Here is a 17,398-nt window from a genome sequence, read left to right as displayed (position 1 = left end):
ATTCAGGGACTTGGCAGGCAACTGGGGAAAGAGGCACCCAATACAACACTACTTCAAACCACACTCTGCTTCGGAGCTAGCTACTCCAGATGTTTTTCTTTTGTCTTCATTTAATAGTTTCCCTAAATACAATGTCCTACTAGCAGCCAAGGCAGCAAAATATACAACATATTAATTAATAGCAAGATGCTTAGCTAAGCAATTCTGTCTCTGAGTATGTGATTTTATTTTTAGAGATTTTTTTTTCTTTTACCTTTCTTCTGTGAGATTTTACTAGAGGAATAAGTAAGGGGCTATCAGGAACCCATAAAATCTTCTGTGGCTGTAGCACGATTACTCCTACTCAAGCAGTAAGAAATAAGCTATACTGCTTACTCTTAACCATACTGGTTCTAGATGTTACATCAGTTATGAATTCATGACAAAACCAAGTTGTCCTGGGAATGACAACCACAACTCACAACGAGCAATTAGAGGTGCAAAGGGGTTTCTCGCCATTACAGACCAGCTTAATTTAAACTTCTTTTTCTTTTTTTAAGATTTATTTATTTATTTATTTGACAGATCACAAGTAGGAAGAGAGGGAGGCAGAGAGAGAGAGAGAGAGAGAGGAGGAAGCAGGCTCCCTGTTGAGCAGAGAGCCCAATTCGGAACTCGATCCCAGGACCCTGAGATCATGACCTGAGCTGAAGGCAGAGGTTTTAACCCCTTGAGCCACCCAGGCGCCCCCAGACCAGCTTAATTTAAAAAATTAAAAGTTAAATTAGTCTTTTCTGCCTGTTCAGAGATCCTTGAACTTCCTATTATCAGCAGAACATGTTGCCACACCTGCTCTGCCAATCCCCAGCCCCAGATCAATCCAACCATCAACTTTCTCAGCTTCTGCTTCCAGGCAGCTGAGCATGGATACGGAAAAATCCCGTAACTCTGTGTACTGGCACCACACCAAATCTATGTTCTCCAACATCAGCTGGACCCTCAGTGCTGCTGGCAGTCCTTTCATTTGTCCCCAGTCAGCTCCGTTTCAGATTTCCCCTACAGCTGTTCCGAATTGTCAACATACTCCACGATCTCCTCAGTGTAAGTAGCTGCCCTTGTCCATCTATCAGACAAAACAGAGGTCCTCTCTTTCCCCTCCCCCTGCAGCCTGAGCTGTGGGAGTATCGTCCTTTCCCTACTCCCGCTCCCCTTTCCTCCTTAATTCCATCGGGGAATTAGCTGATCCCCAGAGCTAACACTTGTAGAGAATATTGGATACCTTCTCCTCAGACATCTTCTGGGGCTTCAGTCACTTCCCCTAACCCTTTGGGGTCTTTAATCTGCTGCTTTCTGCTCTCTGCCTTCCACTCTTTGATCTATGAATTTGCTCAATGTCTGCCTTATCACCACACACACACTTGCGTGCACCTAACAAATGTGCACACAACGCACGTGCACACATCCCCACTCACAACATTTTAATCATTTCAGCCTTTCACTCATGCTGCAAATTGCCTTGTATAGCAATTATCTGTTTACATGACAGTTTTCAACTGGTCCAGTGGTTTTTAATCATTGTTGTGTCACGGATTCCTTTGAGAATCTGATTAAAGCAATAGACCTTTTCCCTGAAGACGCGCACCCCCTCACCACTTGTACATGCAATACCAGGTCATTCACTGACCCACACAGGGAACATTATTACTTCCGCTCATCAATACTTGTAGCTCTACTCGTCTCCCAGGCACGCTGGAGAGCCACACTCCCTTCCTGACTTGAGATTAGTCACTGCTTTGGCCAATGAAATGCAAGTGGAAGCGACGTTTGCTAAGCTTTAAGAGGCTGCCCTGGATGTGCCGGGCTTGCTTTTTACTCTGCACCGTAACGGCTGTGTTCCCAGTCATGACTGCCGGGTCAGCGAGGGTCCTGGAGTGAGGAGTACGCCGAGCAGAGCACGTGGCCGACAGCAATGGACAGATGGAGTGGGTGAGAGAGAAATCTAGTTGTTCGAAGTGGCTGCAATTGGGGATGGTTGATTACTGTACTGCAACCCAGGCTCTGCGGCTTGACAGCGGAGCATTCTCCATTGGATATGAAATCACCTAAGTCAGAAAGATTCTTTCCAGTGGAGCATAAATTACCCTCCTTCCTGTTCCTAACCAACGCGCTCCTTTCACTGCCTATTTCTGCACTACTAGTTCTGCCTGCCGGCAACATTCTTTCCCCCAGGGCTCCTCATCCTTTGGACCTCAAGTTAGGTGTTGCCTCCTTGGAGAGCCTCTTTTTGACTTCCTTCCCACCCCCTCCAGCCCATTACCATCATTCGCATCACCCATTTCTGTCTTTCACGGAACATGTCACAGCCTATGGGGATCTTAGCTATTGTCTGTCCCTCAGGTTCTGAATTCACAACATCTGCATTCTTGCTATCAACAATGAGGCATAAATAACTAATGCCAACCAACTTTAGCCCCACATGAACTTAAGGGAATACATTCAAAATGTATTTTGTTTCATATAATGATAAAAAAAATTAAGGGAATGCATTCAAAATATGGACTGCTTTCATTTGTTTCATATAATGATAAAAATAGTATCATAAATGTTCAGCTCCTACTTTACACTTTCCTAAACTGTGTTAATAGAAGAGAAAGCTCTAACTAAAAATGCTGGACAGACATCCAAATGTTTGGATGCACATCAAGAACAAACCACTGAACCTTGGTAATTACCCAGTCACCATTAAGAGGTCAGCTTGACATTTTGGGCTCTTTTCAGATAGTTGTGGCCAACAGCACTAACAACCTTTGGTCCCAACCCAGTTAAATATCTGCATTCTCAAAAAATAGTAGTTTTTGTAATTCATCAGTATACTTTTGTTTTGTTTGCTCCTTTTTTCCCTTTTACTCAGGACCTGCACCAAATTATCTTACTACACAGTGATAGTAAGAATTAGTCCTCAGGTTTCGGAAAGTATCGAGTAGCTAAACTTTTGTTATGTATCCAGAGATATAGGTAGAATATCTTGTCACAGAGTAAATAATTCATACATGTTCAATGAATTAGTGAATACATTTAGTATGAAATTACAAAGTTTTTGTTTTACTTGCTTTTATTATATGTAACTAATACCATACAAGACAACTATTCTAATTCTAAAACCCCAGGGGTGCCTGGTTGGGTCAATGGGTTAAAGCCTCTGCCTCTGGCTCACGTTGTGATCCCTGGGTCCTGGGATCAAGCCCCGAAGCAAGCCCCACAGAGAGCCCTGCATCAGGTTGTCTGCTCATCAGGGAACCTGCTTCCTCCTCTCTCTCTCTCTGCCTCTCTGCCTGCTTGTGATCTCTGTCTTTCAAATAAATAAATAAAATCTTAAAAAAAAACACACACACAAATTTTAGCCTTGTTTCACCTAAATACAAAACATGTTTTAAAATGTTAAAAATACAAAATTTAGTTAATATATAATTTTTCTATTTTTATTGCTTTTATAAAATGTGTTAAGCAGTCTTAACATTTGATAAGAGACTTAGAAATTGCAATGTTATCCTTCCAGCATACAACAGATTCTGAAAAACAGTCAGATCTCAATCTCATAAGCAAAAATTTTCTGAACCTTCTGAATTAATTGTCTGAATAAGATAAATTTAGTCCTGATGAGAACAACTGAATAAAATGTTTTACAATTGCTAAAAAATAAGCTTAGTTTAGAAATAAAAATAAACTTAGTTTAATTTTGTTCTTTCATAAACCATTTTATGTTTCCTTTGAATTTCCCATGTGGCAGTGTGCATTGCATAATAGTATCCCTTAAAACATGGAGCACATCCATTACCCTATCTCTTATGTAACATGTAATTGGCATGTGATAGCTACATTTTTCTATTTATAATTTTACAAAAATCCACATGGGTAACTTAAAAATAAGATGAGTTTTGGGGGGTTTTTTTAGATGAGACTGAATATCTCTGCTCTCTGAATTGTTTCCTATCAACTAATTTTTAAAAGGGAGATTGTCATCTGTCACCCCATTTTAAGTGAATATGGATAATCAGATGAGGTTTATGGTCTTTAAAATGAGACACACATCCAGTGTGTGTTTGCACACACATTTGAACACATATAAAGAGATTTTTTTTTTTTTTAATTGCTTTGCAAACAAGCCCGGTCCTTTCTCAATTCCTCATCACTACATTCAGCCTTCAGAAAAATTTTACAAAAGCTTCTTTTTTGTTCTACTGGGACATTTCAACCAAACACATAAATTCCACAGAAATAGTTGCTATAGAAATGCAAAGGGGATAAACAAGAATGAATTATGCAATCAAAAATTGCAACTGAAGTAGGGCAGTAGCAAGGTTTATGTTTAATAATGCTGACTGTATTTATTCTTGACTTTATATATACTCCAAATTGAATGTTCTGAGTCCTAAATTGGAAGGTCCTTTACTACTTAAAATAACACATCTTAATGAAAATATTTTAGCAGGCATTCCAGATTAGGAAATCAGTATATACCAAGCCAAAAATAGTTAAATTTAATGAATAATGAATTCAAGTGATGCCAATTACTCTCCTTTATTTCACACAAAATGGTCTTTATATGAAATGAAAGAAAGAGAGGTTTCCTCCACAAGTTCTGCAGACACCTTGGCTCTGAAGCATAAATGCTTCTTCAGGTTTCTACATGTCTTTCATTTATTTTGCTAAGGAGCTTATTTTGAAATAGTGCTCTATAACAGCACTTAAGATTTTCCATTAGGTTTATTGAAGTAAAAAATCATAAGTTAAATCTCCTAAAAAAAAATTGTTTCTGTTTTTTACTTGTTTAGGGATTATATTCTAAAAGCTAAATTACTAACCAGGCATCTGGTAAATGTGACTGTGGCTATTAAGCTCTTCTAGGCTTTGATCTTGCTAATTAAGTTTTATACAACTTTAGAGAGAAAAAGTTCTATCAATCATCTTATTTAGACGTAGTTTTAGGGAAAAAGTTTACTTCAGCAGACTAATACAACCTGTGTTCTAAAACCAAAATAATCCTATTAAAAGTGTATAACAGTGACACACCCATTCATGTTATAAAATTTAACTCCACATTACCAACAAAATCCATAGAATCAGCTTAAGGTAAAGAAAGCAGGGAAGGAGGAATGAGAGGGGAATCGTCTCAGAAAATATAGAAAAGTCACCGATAACTTTCTCTCTGAAAATATTGACCTTTACAGTTTCTGTAAGCCTTCTATTTTATACTGCTTTAGCAAAATGATAATCAAAATTATATCTGAATAGCATCTTTCTGTGTTTGGAAGAGTGGAGGAGCACAGGTTGTAGTCTTGGATAGGCAAGCGTTCCAAGCCAAGTTCCAATATGTACCGTGGACCTTGGTCAAGATTTAACACCTTCAGTCTGTTTATTCATCCATAAAATCATGAGGCATTTATCCCACAATGATTTGAATTTTACATCAAAGCTGTATTAAAATTATCCTGATGAAGGTCACCAATACCCACTTAAATTTAAAATTAGAACTCTTTGCAATATTTGACTCTAATATTTAATAATTCTTTGAACTGTTTTTTCTTCAAAATGGACTAGACTTTTGCTACCATTTTGCTTCCTTTCTGGGAGTTTGCCCTTTCTGGGAGTATTCTCTTTTATGCATTCTACTCTTAATTAGATGGTCTCTGTACTCTTCTCCCTCTCAGTAGTCATCCCAACAAATTCCATCCACCACTGCTCCTTCCCATGGCTTCAGCCATCACCTATACCTTGATGATTGTCTTGTATGTTCCTCCTTTTGAGACCTCTGCCCTTGGCTCTTAGCCTCCATATTACTACTGCCTATTGGACAACTTCACTGGATTGTTCTATTGGTACCATCCAAAACTTCCACCCACTTAGACATAGAGAGCTAGAACTCATCCCACAGCCCTTGCTGTCCCTTTTGCTCAAATCTCCTCAGTCTCCAGAAGCTTACTGAGTCTACCTCTTTACTATGTATTCTGATTCTGCCACTGCCTCAGTTCATTTTCTCATGTTTCAATCAATGGAAGAGACTCTACTTTCTTCAGAGTCGTTGAAATACTGTAACAGAGAACATTTGTAACAAGTGTGGTAACAAAAATCTCTGGCTTAGCACAATAAAATTTTCTCCCTGCTCATGTCACAATCCAATTCAAGGTGTAGGGCAAGATTATGCTCTGTTGACTAATCAGGATTCCTCCATCCAGTGGCCACACCACCTCCTTATGGCGTGGAGTCCCGGCTCAGACCTTTGTACGTGGCAGGCAGGTAAGGAAGAGAGTGGTGTTGTTATGAGCCTAGTCTATGTACAGTGGTGGATCATGAACAGAATAAATGCAATTAGAACTTCTATTCCAAAAGGGGAATAATGGGAATTACAGTATTCACTGGCCTATTGCAATTCTGAAATCCTGCTTGGTAGGTCTTATTAAAGCCCTTATCCTAGGGAGAAGGTGAGTTATTTAATTAAGCTTTAATTCTGCTACTTGGGAACAATTCTCTTTCCTCTTTACTCCTTGGACTCAGCTTTTAGGAGTTCTTATTGTGTATTTACTCCCTTTGGTAACAGCTGAAATGAGTGTTACCAAAAGTCTGAGAACCCAAAATGTGATTTTACAGCTCAGCCAGTGAGTTTTTTAGTCTGATATTTTGGATTTCTTGACAATAAAATTTTCATCAAAAACATTCTAGGCTTCTGTTGCATTTGCTCCAATCTGTAAGTCTCAGGTCTTTCTCTTCCCTCCCTCTCCTTAACAGCTACTTTTATTATGGTTTCATATCACAAGGCTTCACTCTTAATCAGATCCTTGACCTAAAACTAATTCATGACAACCAACTAAAAAGTTTTACCTGACTTTCATGGCTCTATTTAGGATCTGGAGGCAGTTGGCTTCCCAACCACTTTTTACCCCAAGTCTTTGACTGTCTATTGTTTTCTGGTCAGCTTGAAAACTGAGCAACCCTGTCTGAACACATCTCTTTTTTGAAACACCTTACCAGAGGAAGCCAACACACTGATGAACATGACCTAAAACAAGGGTTCTCAAAGTATGGTTTGCACACACCTAGGAATCCTGGAGATTCTTTTAGTGGATCCACAAGTCAAAACTACTTTTATAAAAACTCTAAGAGGTTGTTTGCCTTTTTCACAGTGTTGACAACACTTGCACAGATGCCACACCAGCAGTGGTGGGTGAAACTGCTGGTGCCTTAGCACAAATCAAGGCACTTTCAGCAAACTGCATCACTGTATCATTGGACTTTGGGTCCTATTTGTCACCATAAACTTGCTGCAAAAAAAACAAAAAACAAAAAACAAACAAACAAACAAACAAACACCTTTCACTTAAGAATGCCCCTGCTGAAACAGGAAAAATTATTCACTTTATTAAATCTCAACCCTCGAGTACAAGTCTTTTCAATATTCTGTGGGATCAAAAGGAAAGAACACGTAAAGCACTTCTGCTGCATACCAAAATACAATGGTTGTCTTGGAGGAAAAGCAATATGTGATTGTTTGAGTTGCAAACTGAACTCATCTCTTTTTCATGGGACACCATTTTTACTTGAGAGAACAAGTGATAAACAAAATATGGTTATTCAGACTTGGGTATTTGGCAGTCATTTTCTTGAAAATAAATGAAGTGAGCCTGTCACTTGAAGGCGAACAACCTGACAGTATCTGTTGCCAATGATAAAACTCAAGCTTTCAAGTAAGAATTAGAATTTTGGAAAAATCATCTCTGACACCATGCGCCTGACAGTTCTGAATCTTTAAAGACTTTTCTGAAGATATCAGTACTGATATTAACAAATGTGATTTTTAAAAATATTATATAATGAGGTGTGTCAATGTGTAAATCAGTGAAACAATATTTTCTAAGAAACCGATGAAAGATATCACAAAATCATTCATGGGTAAAAAATCCCTTTGAAGTACAGTAAACCAATAGATTTTAATGTAATAATGTGCAAAAAGTTCCTTGATATGGTTTCAGAATCCACATTGTAATCAATTTAAATTATCACCTGTTGAATTATTACAAAAACTATCCATAGTTATTTGAAAAGGCTATTCAAATACCCTGACAAAAGAAGATTGCCCTTCTCACAGAAAATATGTCCACATCTGTGTCAGGCCACGTTTTCCTCATATACTTCAACATATCATAACAGAGCAAATGGGAAGGCAAATGAGAATCTCTATGCCTATTAAACTGGACAGTATAGAGTTTTACAAAAAATGTGAAACATTGTCATCCTTTAATAAAGTGCTTTTGAAAATACAGTAACAATATATTGTTTATTTTAACATAATGGATTTATGATTATTTTCAGCTCATTAGTATCTTTAACTTCTCAGTTTTAATGTGGTAATTTTTCCTAAATATAGCTCATAAACAAAATCTTTTTGTAATTCTCAGTAGTTTTTAAAAAGATAAATCAGTCCCAAGAAGAAAGTTTTTGAGAATCACAGGCCTAGAGAAAGGATCAGCAAACAAGTGCCCACAGGTAAAATCCAGCTGTTTTGCCTGTTTTGTAAACAAATTTTACTGGAACAAAGGCTACCCATTTGCTTACATATTGTCATGGCTGCCTTCATGCTATATCAGCAGAGTTGAATATGTGCAACAAAGATGATAGTGCTCTCAGAGCCCAAAATATTTACAATTTTGACCTTTACAAAAAAGCCAATTGCTGATCTCTGCCTTGAGCTTTGGTTCTCAAGCTTGGCTGCATATCAGAACTACCTGGAAAACTGTTAAAATGCTACTAATGATCTTCCCCTTCTCCAACACATACACACACGTTAAGTCAGAATCTCTGGGGGTGGGGACAGAGCATAGATAGTTTTTACAGTTCTTCAAGTGATTCTAATATGTACCCACGGTTAAGAATCACTGTCCTAAAGCTATAAGATTTTCAAGTATACATCATGCCTTCTGGATTCCCAGACAACATCCAAGGTTCTTCCCATTCATGACCATATTTTCAGCTTCTAATATCACAGTCCTCGCTGCCCACAGGCAAACACTAAATCAGTGCCACATTTGTTGTTATACCAGTGCCCCACTGGTAGGTACAAATTTCAAAATCAGTTAGGATAAGCTATCTGCTGTAGCAAACACTTCTCAAATTTCAAAGACTAACACAATAAAGGTTTATTTCTCAAGCAAATCATGGTGCAATATGCTTTGGTGGGGGTCTCTGCTCCACAAAGGAACCCAGCTGCTTCTAGCTAGAGACTCTACCATTCCTCAGGGCCTCAGAGTACATTGCTGGATCCTCCTACATCTAGCCAGGTGAGGAGAAAAAGAGCATGGAAGATTGAGTGAGAGGTGTTTTATGGGCCATGCCTGGAGAAGGCATTAGTAACTCCTCTTGGCCAGAACTTAGTCTTCCTGGTCACAAGTAAGTGCAAAGAAGGTGCAAAACATAGCCAACCTTTCTGCCAAAGAGGTTAAGCAAAATCGTTTTGGTGAACTAGCTTATCCCTGTGGCAACTGCCTTCCTTACCAGTCTTAAAGTCCAGTGCTGCGAAGTACCTTCAGGACCCCTGTGATAGGTAGAATGGCCTCTAGACTCCCTCCTTTATTTTTTACTGCTAATTTGATATATCCAATTTAGTACTTAGCTCACTGACTTCATCTGCCCCTCCCTCTGCTTTTAACAGATTTGGAGAGAAATTCCTAGCAAAAAGACTAAGAGTTTGTTCTTTCATGCATTCATTCTCTGAAAATAAGTTCGTCATGACACAGACTTCATCAGAACTTAATTCTGTGGGAAGGTGTTCAGTATCACAAAAACAACAAAATAGGAAAACCAGACAAGCTTCTAAACATCATTTGCAGTATCTTTCCTGGGATGGATCTCCTATTCATTTCAAAGAGCTTCTTTCCTGAAGAAATGCAAAACAGGAAGGAAGTCTGAGAAGCCTACATAATGACAATCCTACCGAAGAGGATTACCATGAAACTTATATTCTGCATGTTCCTCTTTCAGTGAATTTCTCCAGTTTACTCAAATTTCATGAAGGTGTATAGCGCCTATAATTTCAACACATACCTATAGCCAATAACCCTTCAGGGGGCTGTTTGTATGAATCCTTTCATTTGGATGGATTTATTTCATCTGCCTATATAAGAACTGGAAGAAAAACTCAGACTTTTAAAATATTCTGAGTATAGAATATTAAACTTATATTGTGAAACAGTTTTGTTGTGGATTAGGGTTGAGTTTTTCTTGAAAAAGACACTGGTCAGCTTCATGCACTGACACATTTTTCTGGTAGAGTCAAGCACTCCATGCAAGATTCACATTCTATTTAATTAAGTGGACAAGGATCTTCCTCATCAATTACTCAATTTCCTTGCATCTGGATAGTATAGGTTCACCACAATGAACATTAATATATTTTACTCAGTAATATAACTGTAATATAGGAATTGTGACCTGCTAATTGATTTACCATTTATAGAGAATATTTTGATAAATTATAGTCACTATTGCAGAGCCATTCTGCAGAGCCAAATTCTAATGGACTTTCAACCATTTCTTGAACTATTTTGCACCTACTATGTATAAAGGCAGATAAGAAACACCTGTGGAATAATTATCATTTGGTGGATTGAGTCAAATTTATTCTAACCATAGACACATAATTTTCAATATGAGTCCTAAATGTCAGTACATCAAGTTTCTCTGAACATCATCCCTTATCTTTTATTAAAACCTCTCATTCAGAATCTGGAAGACATTGAATTCCTACTGGCCCCTGTGGTTTAGTGTTCTTGCACACTAGATATTAATAGTAATTAGCTATTGGGGCACCTGGGTTGCTCAGTCATTAAGCATCAGGCTCCCTGCTCCTTGCTCCCTCTCCCTCTTCTACTAACCCTACTTGTGTTCCCTCTCTCGCTATGTCTCGCTCTGTCAAATAAATAAATATAATCTTTAAAAAAAAAATAGTAATTAGCTGTTGTCCTCATCCTCATCTTTCAACACAGTATCAGTTTTCCAGTGGCCATTGATTCTGTACTAGGAGCTCTAAACTGCTAACCACAGTGGTAGAGAGTAACCATGGAATTCTCCTTCTCGGAGGATAAGAGGTCTTTCTACCCTTTAGTCAGTGATCATTAAAGCCAACTAATACATTGTTAAGCTTAACAAATCACAATGCCTGTAGGGACCCATTGGGACTTCACCATTGAAACTGCAACAGTGAAGTCACAATTATCCAGCAATTAGGTTTACAGCTGTATTCACCTTTTAATAGTCAAGTCTACAAAAATGTGCCCACACTTCTTTCCGTTGAACTTAATCTGGAAGGTTTATAAAGCCTTCATTTTTATGTAGGTTTCTGAAACCAAGGAAGCAATTGCATCTGAATGAAGTAATGACAAATTTTATGAAGCAGAAAAAACAATTTTTCCACCTAACATAAGCCTTATTTTAAAAAATGGGGTATTTCCAAGTTATATTTCCAAATGGAATATGCTCTGAGCCATCATAAAAATCTGGCTGCCAGAAAAGTATCTAGTTTAGTAAATATGAACATGGATACCTAATGTTTTAGGAATGCTTTCAAATATAGGTAACAAACAGCCTAACTAGAGTGACTTTTTTTCTTAAATTAGGAGTTATTTTTCCCCCTACAGTGAGAAATCCAATTACTAATGCTTGATTGGTTCAGCAGAGCAGTCATGCCAAAGACTGAGATTTCCTTGATCTTCCTCATTATTACAAAAAAAAAAAAAAAAAAAAAAAAAAGACTGCTGCACCTTCTATAAATACATCCTCTTTCCCCCAAGCAGGAAGATGGGCCAGCAAGAAGGGATGGTGCCAATACATTTTAATAGGTAAAATCCAATTTTAACGGAAAGATCCCAGAACATGTTTGTATCTCTTTGGCCAGAATTTTGTCCCAGAGTCCCTGCTGGCCTAAAAGTGGCAAGAGAGAAGATAACACGGATAAAAAGGAAAGCAGCTTCTTACATTCAGAAACTGGCCTAACACAGCCAGACGTTAGCAGTGTTAAGAGCTAATCACTCACAATAGGCCTTGATATTCTACAATTGATCATAAATAAGCTTCTAAATCACCACCAATGCCTGTGACGAAGAAAGACAAAACTATTCCATAACTTCTTTAAGCATAGAAACAAGGTCATTGTGCAAACCATAGAAATACCAAACATCCCCATGTACTGGCTAATATGGAAACTTGCTGCTCTTTTCCCAACTGCCGCTTTGGGCTTACTTTACTTTTCCCATCTTATACACAGGATTTTTAAAAATGTCCAGTCTTAGTCCAGACTTAAGTCTTAGTCCAGTTGGGTACTGGGTGTCTCAGTCAGATAAGTGGCCAACTCTTGATTTCGGCTCAGGTTATGATCTCAAGGTCCTCAGACAGAGCCCCATATTGGGCTCTGCACTCAGTTTGGAGTCTGCTTCTCTCCTTCCTCTCCCTCTGCCCCTCCTCATGCTATCTCTTTCTCTCTCTCAAATAAATCTTTTTTAAAAAATGTCTAATCATAGAATTATCCCCAACTATGGATAACATCCAAATGAGGGCAAAGCCACTTCCTTAAACCATCCCCCCAAGTCATTTCACATTTGTCTTGATCCTGTGATAAGTCCTTCAAAAACTTCTGAAATGTCTCACATTGCCCAATGAAATTCTCCCTTCCTTGCACCCAGGAATAAATCTAGCTTGTCCAGTCATAGGTATGTGTTCCTGGTGGGCTTTCCCTAGACAGCACTGAGAGATTGGGTCAACTAAACAAGTGTATTCACCACACCTTTGTTTCATTCTAGTATATTTTCAGTTAAAATGCTATACCTTGATATGCCATGCTTCAAGATCCTTAATTAAGAAAGAGAACTGGGATACAGTGAACTGAGCATGGGATGAATAATTAAGAGATAAGGATTCTAGTCTGTTTTGTCCGGTTAATTAGTAAAGTGACCCCAGGTAAGTCATTAGAGTACGGGAAAGCAACTGACCTCACAATAGTCTAATGAACCAGTTAACATTAACCATGGTTGAGAGATGGCAAAACCAATGTTCCAAGAGGTTGAGTACATTTTCCTATTTACTTTCGGTAAGTGACAGAACTAGGATTTGAACAAGGGTTCTAACTCTAAAGTCTAGAGGTTCTCCACCTTCTTCCTCTGTGAACCAACCAAATTGTTGAACTAGAGCTTTAAAGGTCCTTTCCATTCAACATTCTAAGACTTTGAGTGATGTGTCATAATATTTGCATTTACTCTTTTTTAATCCCATCTGATCTGTAGGTGAAAGGTACAGGAATAATGTGAGATGATGTATGTTTATAGAGTTCTGAATTTAAGCAAGCCCTTTTTTAAAGGGCATAAATCATAAATTTGATCTACCATTTGAAGTTCCAAGTCGAATCAATTTTCAGTTCCTTTTAAGTCAAAATAGGACCACTTCACTTAAGGAACTGTGAGACCCAGTACAAAAAGGGCTGAGAACAGCAAAGCAGGAAATGAGAAAAAGCAGGAAAGCAAATAAGCATGTTCCTTTTTTATATTCAGATCTCAACTTTAACTCCTTAACATTTACATATTCATGTGGCATACCTTTACAAATCAGTAATAGACAAATACAAGAAAATATAATCACATAATTGAATAAGGACAAAGTAAAATCATATGCATTTTAGTCTTACTGATTTAATAAAAAAATTTTTAATAGAAATAATCGAGGCTTTGGGGAAATAAACACTGAAGGACTGGAAGAAGTGATGTCCTTTTGTACTTGCTTTTGAAAGGCAATTTGAGATATATATCCAACAGTTCTAATATTTTTACATATCACATTTGACCCATAATTTACTTTGAACAAAACCACAGAAGTATACAAAGAGTTAGCCACAAAAATGTCTGTGGAAGTACGATGTATAATTGAAGAAAATTAGTAAAAAGTTAAAAGGTTAATGATAGAAGATTGATTAAATTGGGGTTTATTCATGCAATGGAAGTCTTTGGATGTTAAAAATATAAAGGAAAAACGATATGGACAAACATGCAAAACACATTGCTAGGCGGATAAATGTAAATTCCAGATGTGTGATTGTGTTGTTTTAAATAGATGTAGATACAAGAGTGATTATGGATTAAGTATTTATGTGCCCCAAAACTCACCCATCGAAATCTAATTCTCCATGTGATGGTATTTGGGAGGTAATCAGGTCATGAGGGTGGAGTCTTCATGAATGGGATTAACCCAACTTTAAGAAGTGGCCAGAGGGCTAGTGCGCTCCTTCCACCCCTGTGAAGATATAATGAGAACTCCCCAGTCTGCAACCCGGAAGGGAGCCCTCACCAGAACCCAACCACACTGGAACGTTGATCTTGAAATTCCAGCCTTCAGAGCTACAGGAAATAAACATCCGTTTTTACAGGCCACCTGGTCATTGGTACTTTTTATAGCTGCCAAAACTGAGTAAAATGGTATAAATGAATTTTTAAAAGACTCGAAGATATCCAGTAATTATCTCTGACTGATAGGATTACCGGTGGTTTTGTCTTTTTATTTATCTACATTTTCCAGATTTTCTATGAGAAATATAAATGTTTTTATAATAATTTTTTTAAATGTATTAATTCTTAAAACAAATACTAATATATATTAATAAAAATATACTGTTTGGATGTTAGCTACACTTGTGAGCATAGCTTAACACAGAGAAGTTGAATCACTATGTTGTACACCTGAAACTAATGTAACTTGGTACATCAGCTATACTCAAAAAAGAATTTCTTTAAATATAGTCTTCAGTATCTCAACTGCCACATTCACTTGTCCTTAAAAAAAAAAAAAAAAAAAATCAAAGATAAGCCCTTAACATCATGACCATCAGATCACAGTCCCCATGGTTGTAGATACCAAGCCAAGGGCCATTTCTATTCTAAGAAACACAAATACACTTAGCTCAAGGAGGCTTTTCAAATAATTATATTAATTCTCTTTCAAACTTGGAAATCTAGCTTGAAAGGAATACCATGTATACAAACTGAAATTTTTAAAAAGCAAAATTATTTTTAAAAAGTGTTATTTATTTTGTAAGGTTTTCCATTGTGGTATTAGCCACATTGACTTTGGAATTATAAAAGAAATTTGTTTACTTGGAATATTTGCTTTAACAAATATTGCATTTCTTTTTTTTAAGCCAATGCAATGTTGCAAACCAACAGTTGTGCAATGATATTTGGCAAGAGTTAGTATCACAGCAGAAACTTGTATTTAGTTGCTTTCCTTTGGGCATTTTTTCTTTTAACAGAAAGGACTTTTAAAAACAAAAGTATGTGCTTTATTAAACGGCAATATTAATGGCATAAATTTACACCCTATTAAAAAAAGTTGAAGAATTAGTTTGCCTTTATAGAAAATAGTGCAATAGCTACCTTGTATTTGTTGCCTATTGTTATTTAGGTTCTTAAATAAACGCTATCTTATTTTATCCTCACAGCCACCCTGTGAAGGAGATATGATTACCCCCATTTTGCAGATGAAGAAGTTGAGGCACAGAAAGTTTTGAATAATTTGAAACTTTAAATTACTTGAGCAAAATCATACAGTCAAAAGGAGGAGAATCAGGATCTGAACTCAAGTCTCTGACACTACTCTTGTGTTCTGTTCACTAAGTAGGTTGTTCACAATATACTACTTTTCTTTGGGATTACATTGTATTATTTGGCTATTTTTCTTCTTTGGAAAGATGCCCGGGTGGCTCAGTCCATTAAACATGCAACTTTTGATTTTGGCTCAAGTCATGATCCCAGGGTCCTGGGATCAAGCCCCACATCAGGCTCCATGCTCAACAGGGGTCTGTTTGAAGATTCTCTCTCCCTCTCCGTCTGCCCCTCCCACCATTCCTGCTTATTCTCTCTCATTCTCTCTCTCTCAATTAAATAAATCTTTAAAAAAAAATGATGCCACACTTATTCTTCTGTCTGTGACTTGATTTTTCTTTCTTCCCTTGTGAAACAAATACCAGAGGGTAGCTCATGGGGGATGAGTTACGTTAGGAACTCATGTGTACTTTGAAAGCTCATAAAGAAAGACTTCTGACAGCTGAGTGAACTTCCCAGGGTAGAAAACATGGGTAGGTTATACACCATACTGGGCAGACAGTATACCAATCTTGGGCCAGGACTTGTGGGAACTACAGTACTTTCAAAGAAAATTGATGCAGGGAGTCAGGTTGCTGGGTGCTAGGAACTGTAAACCTGGGACTCCAAGGAAAAGCAACCTGGATTGAAAGTAACACTCAGCTACCTCATGTGCTCATGCCGTGAACAAGGCCAGAAAGATTAACACTCTCCCGCAGTGTCAACGCAGTGTCAACGAAGGGTGGTCATCTGAAGAGAGATGATCAGTTTACAGAGCGGCAGGGGTACAGCAGGAAAAATGCCAGCAGCAAAATAACCCCAGATGGATTTAACACCAGGACTCTTCCTGTTTGGGTGTGGAAATCTAATGGACTCCTCCTGGGAGAGAGAACCTCAATCAAGATACTAAATCAGCATATGGATGCTTTGATCCCCTTTTAGCTTAATTTGGGGAAATAAGGGGTATGAAAACTGGCATAGCCATTGTTTCTCCATGCCTTTCTCTCTCTTCCAAGTTAACTGCAAGGGCATTACCTTTTCAACTTAGCATTATTCCCTTAAAATCATTAACCAGACAAATTGTATTAATTAGTTATGTATTATCTTACATGTTAGTTCAGTGTTTTAAGAATATACTATTGGTTTTAAAAAAAAAAATTCATTGTACTGTCAAGCCACAAAGCTATCATACAGAAAGTTTTACCTCAATGTGCTAGAAGATAAGAAATGTTACTAGAACACACAGTGAACTAAACAGGCAAAAAGCCCTTAGGACAAACGCTTCTCACAGACATAATGGCCCTCATGTTACACATTCCCTCATCTCCTACAGGAAAGTTTTAGGCAGAGAGAATGTAAATATTTTGCTTATTAAATGTTGGGTCCTGTTTTATGTAATTCTGAAGATTTCTTCCTAAGAACAGTCATAACAATAAAAACCTCCCTTCTTTTTCTTTGGGTCACTTTGGAGATACAGCTCATTCATCCTTGTGCCAGAGAGAGACTTTGTTTTTTTTTATTTTTTGTTTTTAATTAAAAAATATATTCCTCAAGTGTCCAACTCTTGGTTTTGCCAAAAGTATATATATTTTTTTTTTTCTTGTCAACTTTACCCTATATCTTCTTATGTACGTTTGCCATGTCAACTCAAAAAATGTATTGCCAATGACTGATTATTGTTATGCAAAATAACCAAGGAGAAATTTAAACACATACACCCACACGAAGTTTGCACTTAGACTCTCTGAAATAGT

General features: G+C 37.5%; 1 long non-coding RNA gene across 2 annotated transcripts in view; it reads left to right on the top strand.

The window, feature by feature from the left end:
- The first annotated feature begins 1,703 nt into the window (after positions 1-1,703).
- The window catches only part of LOC309863937, a 96,080-nt gene continuing 80,385 nt past the window's right edge, over positions 1,704-17,398 (top strand). The window contains exon 1 of one of the 2 annotated variants that reach the window (XR_014311303.1): positions 1,704-1,965. This is a non-coding gene — a long non-coding RNA (uncharacterized lncRNA). The remainder of the gene's footprint in view (positions 1,966-17,398) is intronic. The other variant, XR_014311304.1, reaches the window with a different exon arrangement.

This window comes from Mustela nivalis (genome assembly GCF_964662115.1).
Source record: "Mustela nivalis genome assembly, chromosome: 4".
In the NCBI taxonomy this organism is placed as follows: Eukaryota; Metazoa; Chordata; class Mammalia; order Carnivora; family Mustelidae; genus Mustela; species Mustela nivalis.
The sequence above is the reverse complement of the archived record's forward strand: the minus strand, read 5'-3'. Positions and strand labels throughout refer to the sequence as shown.